Raw genomic sequence first — 13,252 nt, 5'->3', positions numbered from 1 at the left:
TGCCAGATCCCACCCAGCGCTGCCTCTTATGGCTGAAAGGTCAGAGATTAAGCATTTATCAGAGGTGAGGCCTGAGTGTATTGTACAGGAGAGTTTCAAACCCTGTTGGTTTGAGGGGCACGGCCCTGTGTGCCCCTCTGCCCGTTTCCCAAGAGAGGTCAACCCAGTTTTTGTCAATTTAGATTTGCATTAATTACTCTAATGATATCCTTTCTGATATCAGGAAACAGAGCTGTGTAGTTTTCTTATCCTTACACAACTGCTGCTTTTCAGGACATTCCCTGCTTATATGTCCTTGTTTTTCACAATTTAAAACCTTTTACAAGGTTTCTGATTAATTTGTAATTGAGATAATGCAGCCAGAGAGAAACTGATGTGCTCTGTAAGTTTTGGTTCCAATGTTTTGGCAATGTCTTTATTATATTTATTATATTTTCCTATGTCAGTCTTCACAGTCATTGTTAGCCTTTTCAAAAGCTAACTGAAATGAATAGCAAAGCTTTAGTGGCTTCAGGCTTAGCTATTTGCCTTGTAATTGCCCCTTGCAATCTATCCATAAATGTCACATAGGGCTCCTGAAAAACCGTTTGTCTTATTGTTGCACAAGATCCCGTACACTGCCCTGAGTCAGGCCACTCGTCAACCATATTGGCTACCAAAATACATGAAGCTTGTTCAGAAACCATCTACCCAGGGTTATTTGTGTCTCTGCAGTTACGTATTGACCTATAGCTATAAAGCATATTCTAATGAATTGGTATATTCCTTTGCTCAAATTATCCATCACTTTCTCTGTAGTAAGTCATTATATTCTAGTTGCCAAACTGCTGTCGCACTGAGGATAATATTGTTTTTGTTAATACTTTCAAATTGTATTTTGTAGTCCATTCTCTTGTAATAGGTTTTTTTTAAGCTCTGTAAGAACTTGGTAGGGGCAAACCTTCATAAGCTGGGTATATGTTTCTTTTCTGTTTTGGGGGGGGATGTCTCTTGCCATGGGGGGAGTCCCTATTTTGGGGACGGTCCCTGTTTTGGAAGGATCCCTGTCACCTTCGGGGTGGGGTCCATGACACCATGGTGGGATTCTGGTTTTGGTTGTGGGGTGTTCATGTTTTGGCTTCTTCATAAAAAGGATTCGTATGTGCTGTAGGCAATGTAGGAGTTAACAGTGGTGGAGGTGGAAGTTTTGACAAAGTGGGAAAGGATAATGGAGGGTATATAGTCTCTTTTCTCCTCTGGTTTAACCAGCCCAGGATCAAAAGAATCTTCAGTCTTAGAATCTTTTGGGACAAAATTTTATACTGAACTCACTGTTCAGGAAGCAAACCACTCCTAATCAGATCATTCAGTCACTCCAGAAGAGCCTCACAAAGGGCACCAATCTGCGGCGATGAAGGAGATGCAGACTTCACAGCTTTTCTCCAAGTATGTTCTTTTACATCAGCACTGACTTTAATCTGACTTCCTCACAAATTCAAGATTCATTATCCTGTGTGACTTGTTTGGAACACCTGGTCTTTTAATCATGTTTATTCGTATACACTTGGCATCAGCTTCATGCTTTTATCTTTGTCATTGATTAATCTTCCATATAGTTGGCACTGCTCCCACACTGAGAGGGCTGTGGCATCTCCTCTGGAGAGAACTCAAAACCCACATGGATGTGTTCTCTGCAGCCTGCTGTAGGTGAAACTGCTTTAGTTGGTGGGGTGGACTAGATGATATCCAGAGGTCCCTTCCAACCCTGACCCTTCTCTTACATAATGTATTTTACACTAACACTGGCATTTGTGAATCAAAGCATGGACTGGTGAAGTTAATTGCCGTATTACAGCACCCTATGTGAAGTAACCCAGTAGAGCTTTTGCTACTCTACTTGGAATTTGACTTCCATGGGATTTTTGCACGGGTTAGCCATGAGCTGAGGTTGCTAACCAGTTTAGTTGTGCTTTATTTTCAGATCCGTGTGTTCTGCAGTACCTTGAAAACCAAAGACAGACGATCAATGATGAGAAGAGTAGTACTGAGCTTAAGAAATCTCTCAGACAATGGTGAACTCAATGTGGGAAAAATACAATTGAAGGAAAGCTTATTTTATTTATGTTGGCTGTTTAAGAGATCACTGGACCTTCACGGAAAAGGGAGAACTGGGTATTAGTTGTCCTCATCTAGCTCTTGAAAGCACCTGTCAGTTTGTTTGCTGAAAGGTATCTTCTCTGCCATCAATTTTCTTCTGCCTGAGATGCAGTCTGGTAACTTCTGTGACTAAGTAATCAGTTTCTGGTACAGTTGCTCTGTCTTGTAATTAATAAGGCCAGTTCTGAAGTGAAGATATGTTAACTGCATCACAAGGAGACAGCAGACTTCATCTTAGATATTAAAAAAAAGTGTGGAAGTGGACATGGGAAAGTAGGGTTATCCTACATAGCCCAACTCTAAATTTCTGATGGATATGGGACTCCCACTGGAAGACAACTTAGTCTCTTCTATTTCTCCGAGTAATCAAATGTCGTTAGGTGACAAAAGCCTGGAAGCAACCTAAGGAACTTCACCTTTGTTTCATCTTCATAGGCAGAAGGTGGAAATGACTTGCCTGAAATTTTATAGCTGATGTATGGTTTGAAATTGAAGTGGTTGTACTGTTTGTGTCTATTTAACTGAATGATTGAGCTAGAGGCAGCATCTATTGTTATGTCTCTTTAAACTCCCTGAGGTGTCTGGAGGGTGTTTCTGCTTCTCAGAGGTAGGGACTGTGTTGCAAAGTAGTAGTGAGAATTTTGAAGAGGGTAGATATGGCTTATAAATTTAGAAAGACTGAGTTATTACTGTTTTAGTGGTCTCTAGTGGAATTTGTGTCTCATCTTGCAGATAACACCACCTGTTACATTGCTTCAAATCAGAGACAACGAATGGATATTAAAACAATAATCCACTGAAAAAGAACTAGTCAGGGGTCAATTACTGGTAGACAGAGCTTGTGGATCACAGATTTATTTGTTCAATTTTAAAGGATTTTAAAAAAAGTAATCTTCAGTATTTTAGTTTGGATGGGAACTGTTCTGTCAAAGTGAGTTTGGTTGTGTTTTAGTTGTGGTTTTTGGGGTGGTTTTGGGTTGTGTGAATTGGATTCTTGAATGATCTAGAAGATGCATGTCAGGGCAGACCAAATACACTTCAGCCTCAAATAGGCATTTGGTCTATGTGTCCAAACAAAAGAACAAAAAGCAAAACCTGAAATATACTTATTGTGGGTGTTAGATTCTCACATTAGCTTTACAGATTGTCTATTGCTGATCTGCACTGCTTGCTAATGTATTTCTAGTAAAGGTGGCATCCATGGAGATGGCAATAAAGGTATGAAAAAGAGGCAAAGCTTACACAGAAAGTGCAGTAAGAAACTCAGAAGATCATGGGATGAGGAGGACTCTGGTTTTATGAGGGGAATCACTTTTATGAGGGTTTTTTTTTTAGGGTTTTATGAGGGTGAGCTTGGTCTAAAAATATTTCATTGTCCTCAAGGCAGCTGAAAAATGCAGAGTAAACTGACCACTTTAAAGGATGTGTCGCCAACTTGCAGAGCCACACAGAATACTTGAGCATTCAAGAAAGTGAAATGCTGTATGAAGCTTATTATTTTTTTCCAGCTTGAAGATAATAGTTGTAGTCACGAGAGCATGGCTCTGTTCAAACCGTGTTTTTGTTTAGATTTTATTTTGTATTTGTTTCCTAAGAATTAGACTAGGCAAAAAGGTTGATACCATCAGGAATGAATGACAGGGACATATTTGAAAGAGCCATGGAAGACTTTCAAGGGTCCACGCTACCTCCAGGTTACTGTGGACTTACAAGAGTTCTTTAACACTAATGACTGTACTTAGACTGTTCTGGTTCTGGTACTTAAAATTATGCAAAGACCCAAGTAACCCTCTGATGAGTGTCCAAGAGAGAGAGCTAAACAACATGTGTGATACTTATGTCAGTTTTTAAAATGTCAGTCACTGAGTTTGAAGAAACACTTCCTAGGTATCAAATTTTGTGTTCTTTTAGGTATTGAGTTGTCTGGTTTTGTTGAGCAAAGCATGTACCCAGGCAATTCTTGAAAATCCCATGCCAGTAACTGTTGCAGCTATGGACAAGCCATCCTGACTTAGGCTACATTTGACTTATTTTCTCCTTCTTGTGTGTTACTTTCTTCTGTGTTTAAACTCATTTCTGTGGACCAGATTGAATTTCTCTGAAGAGCACTGGCTGTGTTAATCTTTTATCTGATTTTGACTGTATTTGTTACGGATTTAAATACAGAGCTCTCTCTTCATTTTGTCTGTTTCTCTCTTCATTTTGTCAGTTTCTCCTGCAGTTATTGGGGGAAAAACCAGCCATGGCAACAATTTCTTCTAATTTTAACAGGCAGGGAATATCTTTAACAAACTTGGCAGAATGTAATATTGTTTTATTTTTCTTTCCAGTTACAAATTCTAATCCTCCTGATGAACTGTAATAGTACTCTAGCCAATTCATACCTGAGCCTGAAGAAGCTGGGAGAAAATCAAAACGTAGGCTTTTGCTGTTGGGCAGAGCTGTCTGCCAGGGTTGGGCAGCAGGTATATGCACTATACTGGTCATGAAGGAGTTGAAAAGGAGATATGGGCTTTATTTGACTATCAGGTGCATACATCTGACACTTGGGCTAGTTACAGGGCTGCCAGGTGGAACAAAAACTGGGATCTCAGACTAAAATGCGGAGTCTTTTGTGTACGAGTTGAACAGAGTGGTGATTTAAGGTTAGGTCACTGCTTTAGTGCCTGGGGTAGGAAGATGAGCCTTTGGAGATATGAAAATTGGGAAATACCTAAGGATCCAGCCCCTTTGAATGGGGGGATCCAAGAGAGCAAATGTGGGTTTGTTTTGTTTTGTTTTCTGATAAACAGAAAGATATTGAGAGAAAAAGCCTTGAGAGGTTCCAGAATAAGGAGCCTACCTATTCTCAACTAGTAAAAGTGAAAAAGAGATGGCAATCCTGCATGCAGAGGGTTAAAAATTTAAGTGTTAGCCTGTTGGATATTCTGTGTGTTGGAAACCCAGTAACACCTATGAAGATGTTACTGAGTAGGTGTGAGCTTGGGTAATTTGATCTTGTTAAATTTGGTCAAAACAGAGCCTTACAGGAGAATATGCCCTGAGGATGTGAAGGGTAAAGGGACAATAAGTGAGGCTGGAGCTGTAGTTCTCGACTGTTTTGTCAGGAAGGATTTGTACTGTTGGTTTGGTTTATTTTGTTGTAGTGGTAACTGTGCTTCTGCCAATTTTTTTTCAATGTAAAAATTCCTTTACTGTGAAAAAAGACAGTGATTTCTCTAGAAATTTGATAAAACATTGTATTCATAGTGTATATTTGTTGAAAGATGGAAGCTACATGTGGAAAAGCCCTGCCTTACTATCTCATGTTAGGGGGAAGGGAGAGTGTACTCCCTTTCTTGTGGCTTATATTTTGTTTAAAGCTCTGAAGGGCCTTGGAGTTGTATCCTCTTGCAAAACAGGAACATTTCTGCCAATTCATTCGTAAATTGTACATCTGTGCTGCAGGTACTCTTTTTTGGTTTTCCTAGAGCAGCCAGACTTTACTATATAAGCAAGGGTCAGTGTGCTGACCACAACAGCCAGCACTTAGTGAAGCAGTTTGTTGGAGCCATGGTGTTGGCTCTTACAAGGCTCTTGCAAGACATTTACCCTTACATTGTTAAGATAATGCTATTTATCCCTATACCTCTGTTTTATTGGCAGAGTAGGATCTAGACTATGGTGTATGTGATGTGGATGGAATAAGAATTCCAGAAACTTCATTTCAGGAAGAAAATGTTGGTGGGGAAAAGGAAAAGGAGAGGTGAGTGAAAAAAAATGAGTAAACTGAGTGTGGTGACTGAATGGTGTGATACTGCAGTGAAAATCCATACCTATTTATATTGTTCTAGGGTAGAAAGCAGCTGATTCATATGAAGGGCCTCTTCTTTCTTAAATGGCACTGGGAACTTGTGTATTCCCAGTGTTGTTCTCTCTGAGCCCTTTGCTCGGTGTGCAAGTGTAGAAATCTGGAGATGAAGTTTAGTAGCTCCAGAGAGTGGCTCGTCTTTGGTTCATATCAGTCTTACGGGTCTGTCTCTGTCAAATAACTCAGTGCAAGCCGAGGGAGGCTCAGCACCTTGACTTGCATCAGAGCTCAGTCACCAAGCTATAATATTTCTCTACTCTTGCACAGAGGGGACATTCCAATAAGCTGTGGTGACAAATCTAACATCACAGTAGTTACGTAAGTCTTCCTTTGTGTATATTGATTGGAATACACTCAGTGATTCTGCTTCTTACTGATAGTGTTCTTTCTTCTTTACAATAATTTCTGCAAAAGGATTTAACTTGCTTTAATTTTTAGTGCAAAAACTTTACCCCATAAATTGTGTCTGGGTCTCAATTTAGTGAGAACACTTGATTTTATGCTTCATGGAATTAATTAACTCATGGCTGCCTTTTTTGTAGTTAGAAATACCTCATTTGATTCTTAATGTTGTAGCATTTTTATCATTTAACAGCTCAGCGGTGTCCACAAAGCTGCTTCTGCTTTTATTCACAGTAGAGCAAACAACATGCATTTGCATTTCTAGCTGTGACAAAGAAACATTCAGGTTTTGAATCAAAAGATGTGAAGTAAGTGGGAGGCATGGTACAGTTCACTTTTCACTCTGGGGCACCTCTGGATTGCATCTCAGTGTCCTTGGAGACTCCAGTTATTAAGTCGTAAGCCAACCTAGAGCCTTCCTCTGTTATTTCTGTGCAAAAAGAATGGAATTTCAGCTTCGTGGCCAAACAAGACACATTGTGACTGTAGTCCAGTGGTTAGGACAGTAATTTATATCCAGTGAAGCTCAGCTTAGAGAATTGTGGAAAACACTGTAATCTTGGTCCCAGAAGAGATATTGGACACCAACATGAAGGTCAGGCTGAAGTGACCATTTTGCAAAGGAAGCTGGGAACAAGAAGAGAGCAGAATTATATTCCTGTATTTTAAACTCAAGTCCTCTGTCTGATGGTAAAGGCATGTGCGATATGATATGGTGACTACTATAAATGCAAAATATAGGATACAAACCTAGATATTCTGTAATAATTAGTGTTTTCCTTCAGACAGTTTTTCATAATTAAAAGAAGAAAAAACCTTCTGACTGCATTTTATTGTGTGTTCTGCTCTTGTTGGTGGAGGGCGTGTGTGTGTGACGTCTGTCTGGTCTGTGTGTGTATCTGTGTGTGTAAGGTATACTATAAGCAAGCTTACCACATTAACCCTCTTTGAAAAAAATATGGGTAAACAGGGAGCTTTCTTGAGATAACCGAGTAAAACAAGTGGGCTCCTTGCACATTTAAGTATTTGCAGGGCAGATGGACACGGGTGAGCTATGTATCTATGTCATCTTTAGTATCATTATCTTCAGAGTTGAATGGGAATCCATGTGTGTTACAGAAATGATCAGCATAATTAGAAGAATGTGTTATCTATTGCAGAGAAATAAAACATTATGAAACTGAGACCTTGACATGAGTACATTTACTTCTGTAAGTGGTTTTGGTTTAGACTGTATTTATGATTAGTAGTGCACTTCATCAGTATGTTAAAAAAGTGATTTTCTGAGTTAATCTCATGTCGTACTGTGTGAAAAGAGGAAGGGCAGCAGAACAATGACTCTTCTCTTCATAAGAATGGCCTTCATCTTCTTGAGTGAGCGTGTAGATTGGATCCCATGGGAGGCAGCTGTGGAGAGCTTAGAGGACAAAGACAGCTTTTTGACTGTCAAGAATGGACTCCTTCAGTCATACAAAAGTCCTGTAATTTTAGAATCGTAAATTTGTGTTTATAATGTTTCATATATTTTTGTAGAATTTATGACACATCTTACTCCTTTTGTTTTGAGGATGGGGTAACTGCCATAGCTTGGATCCTCTTTTGTTCCATTTATTTTCCTTTAGTATTTCAAAGAAGTGTGTTCTGCATTCTGATGAAGAGTTTCCAACCACTGATTTCCATTTACTTGTGGCCAACAATGAGCTGCTCATCCTCAAAACAAAAGGAGTAAGATGTGTCATAAATTCTACATAAACATATGAGACTGGTACAATTTGTAGTATATCTAAAATTTTCATTTTATACATTTTTTGAGAGTTGTGTGAGCTGCTGCCCATCTCAGATGCTTGTTTGATTTAAAATATGTGTAAAACATACATGTGTTACTTAGTTCAAAACGTAAAGCAGAACGTAGTACAAGTGTTTGCCTTTATACAGTAGTGCCTGGACTTTTGACTCTGCTGCACAGCAGTCCCAGCTGGTTGCTGTTTGGGTGGCAAGAGGCCAGTTCTGCACTGCCTGCCATGTTGCCTACATCAATGAGCTGCCAAGCTGAGGTCAAAATTTCTCTCCAACGGGAGAAGTAGATCTTGAAAGAAAAGGTTTTGGTCAGATTTATGTGTTTGATATCTGTCTGGTGTTCTTGTGTTTTTGTTTTGTTTTGGTTTTTTTTTTTTTTTAAATGGAAAAATGATGACTACATGTGGTTAGAAGGGCATGTAGTTTTGTTTCACAATACTTTTATAAAAAACTGTTCTAATAGTATTGGAGTCTGAAACTACAACCCCAAACTTCAGGTTGTATCTTAGTCCTATTGTGTCTTCTTGTGGCTAGAATATTTAGAAAAGCTATATCCTATTTTGCTTTTGTTTGGGAAAAAGTGGAAACAAAGGTATAAGCATGATGTAAATATACTTGTCAATATTGTAAATTGTGCTGCAAAGTTTTACAGAGTTAATTTGGTTAGTTGGTATTGTGATGCAATCAAACAAGATGAATTACTATTTCCTCTGTCATCTGGATTTATCTGTCTTTCAAACGTTTAATTCAGGAGGCCACATAGTTTACCTGAATTAAGGAACTGAAAAAGGACGGTATTTAGTGGATGTAGGTGTTTAAAACTTTCTTCACTGCCCTGAAGGAAATGACCTGTGGCTCTTCCCTGGCTAATTCTGGACTCTGGTGGGCAGCCATTAAAATTCTTCCTTTTCTAAATGAAGTGACATGGCCTGATCCACAGGCCTAAATCAATATAGATGACCCACGGATCATTCTTGCACTGCTAGGTGTACTGTTAAATCTGTAACTTCTCACATTGCTGTTTTCAGTGGAATTGTGCTGTGCTATTCTTGGTGCAGAGAGCGTGAGAAAGGGAGGCAGTAAGCAGCTGGGGCTAGAAAATGCATTTTTTAGGGTGATGTAATTTGTTTATACAATGATATGGAAGCTAGAACCCTCACAACAATGTTTGGAGACCTCGCCTATGAGTGGACGCACTGTGTGGGACCCCTAGATGCCAGGAAAGCCTCTACAAATCCTTGCTGTGAAAAAAGGGCTCCTCAGGGATTGCAGATCTGGATGATGGTGATAAGAGGGCAATTGGTGATGTATATACCTTAATTACTATACTTGTTCTCCTTCGCACTGCCTTTAAAAGCTGTTACTGTTAACTTGTTGATCACTACTAATCATTTGTTACCTGTCTTGCTGTAATAAGTTGAGTAAAGCTTGATTTCACAGAGTATCAGAGAGTTTGGGCTTTTATGCCGATCATGCTTTGTGCTTAGCCTTGTGGTAAAACACTAACTCACTGTTATCAGTCTGAACTTTCTTGCACTGGGATAGATTTAAAACCAAAATAACTTGTAGCCAGTCTTTAACAAGGAAGTATTATATTAGTTGCTTATTTTGAGCTGTTGAAACTTAAAAAATTAACTGCATCTGATGTGTCTCAAAGGTAATGTGACAAAGTGAGGGAAAAAAATATAAAAAAATTAATGTGTTGTAAATGGAACAATATATAAAAAAATAGAATAAGAAAGACTAGGACAATCACAAATCTAATAATTAAATAGTGTAATTAAAAGGAAGAAGGTAAATTTCAAGACACGTAATGGGATGATGGGAAAATGAGAGACTGAAAAATGGGAGAGTAAACAAATGTGGCTTACTGAACTTGACTTCCAGTCCAGAAGTCAGAGTATTGCATTACAATTGCAGAATAATTATATTGTGATAGAATTGTATTGCAGTATAATTTTTATGTTTATTTCATTGAAGTATTTTTTCAAATGCTCTTAAATTCCTGCCTTTGCCACATTCAGCCATCCCTAAGCACTTCTGAAAATTTCTTATAATTTGTCTAGCTGCACCAGTGCATAATAAAATGTAAATTCTTGTGGTAGTGAAAGACATATTGGTACACAATGAGGGATATCTGATTCTAATATATGTTCTATAATTGAAATAATGTGTAGTTTGGTAACTGTGTGAAATAAATACTCACCCAAATATCCACAGTGAAGTCTTTGTCTTTTTGTTACCAGTCAGCATACTGTCTTTTCAATGAAAGATTCGTCCCTTAGAATGGCAGATAGAATTTCTGAGCAAAGGTGCACGTCTCAGACCTGGCCCCGGGAGGGCAGCCTAAGACCATGGCTAAATTCCCCCTCTAGTGATTAAACAGGGCCTCGAGCATCTTGGCTTTTCACTTCATTGTAACAAAATGTGAATGCTTACATCAAACGTTGTTAAAATCAATGATTCAGATGGATTCTTCTCTGATGCACAAAATTTCGTGTTTGCAGAACAGCCTGTTTCAGTCCAGCACAGCTGATATGGTTAGATAGCCTTTTTCTGAGTTTTACTGTTTAATTAGCTTGATACAATCTTACGAGCTGTCATGTGATAGGTCATAAAAAAAATCTTGCTGGTGGTGTCCTTGTGCATCATGCATTGATTATCCTTGAGAATTTGTCGCATACACTTGTGTTTGCGTGAACTTGATGTCTTCTAGAGCATCCTTTCCAAGAATTATTATGCAAGTGCTACCGAAATTACACTTATTTTCATGTTTTGGAGGTGAAATGTGTAAAAACTTATTTTCACGTCACTGCATACACATAAAACATAGGAGGTTACATAGCACTTTCCTACAGAAAGGAAATTGCTGTCATTGCTGTCTCATTATTCAGAAAAGTATGGGATTGTTGCAGTGTATCATTACATTTCTAGGACTGTATTCAGAACATTCAGAGGGAAGGGGTCATAAAAAATCTCTGAGTAATAAACAATGGTAGGCTAAAAAACACTTAACTGTAGTTTTCTTCTTAACTGTAGTTATATATCAATGCAATCTTTCAGAAATGCTTTGGATTTATACACAGTATAATAAAAAAATAGTGTTGAATTATGGAATAGTGCTGTCAGTTGCTTAACATTGATCAAGTTTTTTTTTAGATGGGCTGTTACATTTCAATCAGGAGGAGTATTAAAGTATAAAATGAGGGACTGAATGCTGCCTATTGTCAAAGGTATTCTGAACCTCACTGATTCTTAACTTTTTGGGTCTGTCTGTCTGGTACCTTCCCAAAGTGAGCCTCTCCTATCTGATTCACTGACTCCTTTGTCATGGCAGAAAGAAAATTAACTGTATCTCAGCCAACACTAGGACATCCTTACGTGTGTTTTATTTAGACTGCTGGTGGTATCAGGCATGCCTTGGAACCTTACTGAAGCAGGAACCAACGTGTATTTCAGGGAGACACTGCAATTAACAAAGGGAGGAAATAATTTAACTTAGAATAGGTAAAATGTAGTGAAACCTGATATGTGCAGTTTGGCTCTATGAAAGCAGGAATGACTTCTCCTGTGGCTTCCCCTTTTTCACTATGGGAATCTATTGACTCCTTGCAACTTTTTCAGACACCTGATCAGTAGAGGACTTCAGAGCTTGCTGTTTGCTTTGTGTATGTGTCCTGCACTCAACAAAGCTCCTAATAGTCTGAAAGAAAATGCATTGCTCTAAATACTCTAATTCACTGTACAAGATCTTCCATTATCTATAGTGCAGGTGCTTTCAGAGTATCACAGGGTGGTAGGTGACAAGCAATGAAGACTTGAGAAATAGGTGAAACTGAAAGACATTCCATTTTGAGGTGAAACAACAGCTCAAGAAAAATATTTCCCACTTAGCTTTTGTAATGCTTGTACTCCATTAAAAATCACTGCTATGTCTGAGTGTATTAGTATTTCCTGTTTGTACGTGATTGGTGCAGTAGGTAACTAAAAGTGAAATCCTAATTATAGTTGGGCCTTAAAGTAAGAGCTTACAATTTTAATTTTACTCATCTGCTTCAAAAACAGCCTGTGTCTCTTTACAAACTAGAGTAGTTAATAAAATAAGAATAATTGTGGGGAGATCTTACTGTTTAATTAAAGCAGCTGATATGCAGAAGAAACAGACCAGCTTTTCATCATGTTTGGTGTAAAAACTGTAGAAGTGTTTGTGCAATTGTGTTCTACTGTATGATTACCTACATTAATGCCCTAATCATAACAGAAAGCCCAACCAGGGGAGATGCATTACTGGACCTGCTGCTTCCCAAATCTTACCAGCTTTTTCAAGGAGTCTAGGCTGATGGCAGGCTGAACTGCAGTGGTTATGCCCTGGTGGAATTCATAATTTTGAGGTATGTGGGACAAGTCAAAAGTATGTATTTCCTAGACCTTAGGAAAGTGAACTTTCAATTATTTAAGAAACTAGTGACTAGGACCCACATAGGAAACTGCTCACAAGGATAGAGAAGCAGAAGAGGGTTGGCACCTGTGTAAGGACATTTTTTCTTGGAGCACAAGAACTCTTAATTCCCATGTGCAAGAAATCAGGCAAGGAAGGCAGGAGGCAGCATAGCTGAGTAAGGACCTTCTGGTCAAATTGAACCACTTCCTGGGAAGAATAGAGGGATACTACTCGGGGTGTAGGGATAGGATCAGGAAAGCTAAGGCACAGCTGGAGATTAATTTGGCAAGGGATGTGAAGAATAATAAGAGCTTCTACAGGTATGTTAGAACAGAGAGACAAAAGAAATTCTAAACTCTACTCCCCTTGCCTCTGCCCCCCCAACCCCAAAGTACACAACAACTTCTTTAACTGGCTTTTTACTGGCAATACCTCTTCTCACAAGTCTTGGGTACTTGCATGTCAAGGCAGGTACTTGGGCAATGAACTCCCACGTACTGTGAGAGAAGATCAGGTTCAAGACCATCTGAGGAAACTGTATGTATACAATTTTATAGAACTCAATGAGATGCACCCCAGTGTCATAAGGGAACTGGCAGATGTAGTTGCTAATTCCATGGCTTAAT

This window comes from Cuculus canorus, chromosome Z (assembly GCF_017976375.1).
Source record: "Cuculus canorus isolate bCucCan1 chromosome Z, bCucCan1.pri, whole genome shotgun sequence".
Taxonomy (NCBI): Eukaryota; Metazoa; Chordata; class Aves; order Cuculiformes; family Cuculidae; genus Cuculus; species Cuculus canorus.
This window is presented reverse-complemented; position numbering follows the sequence as displayed.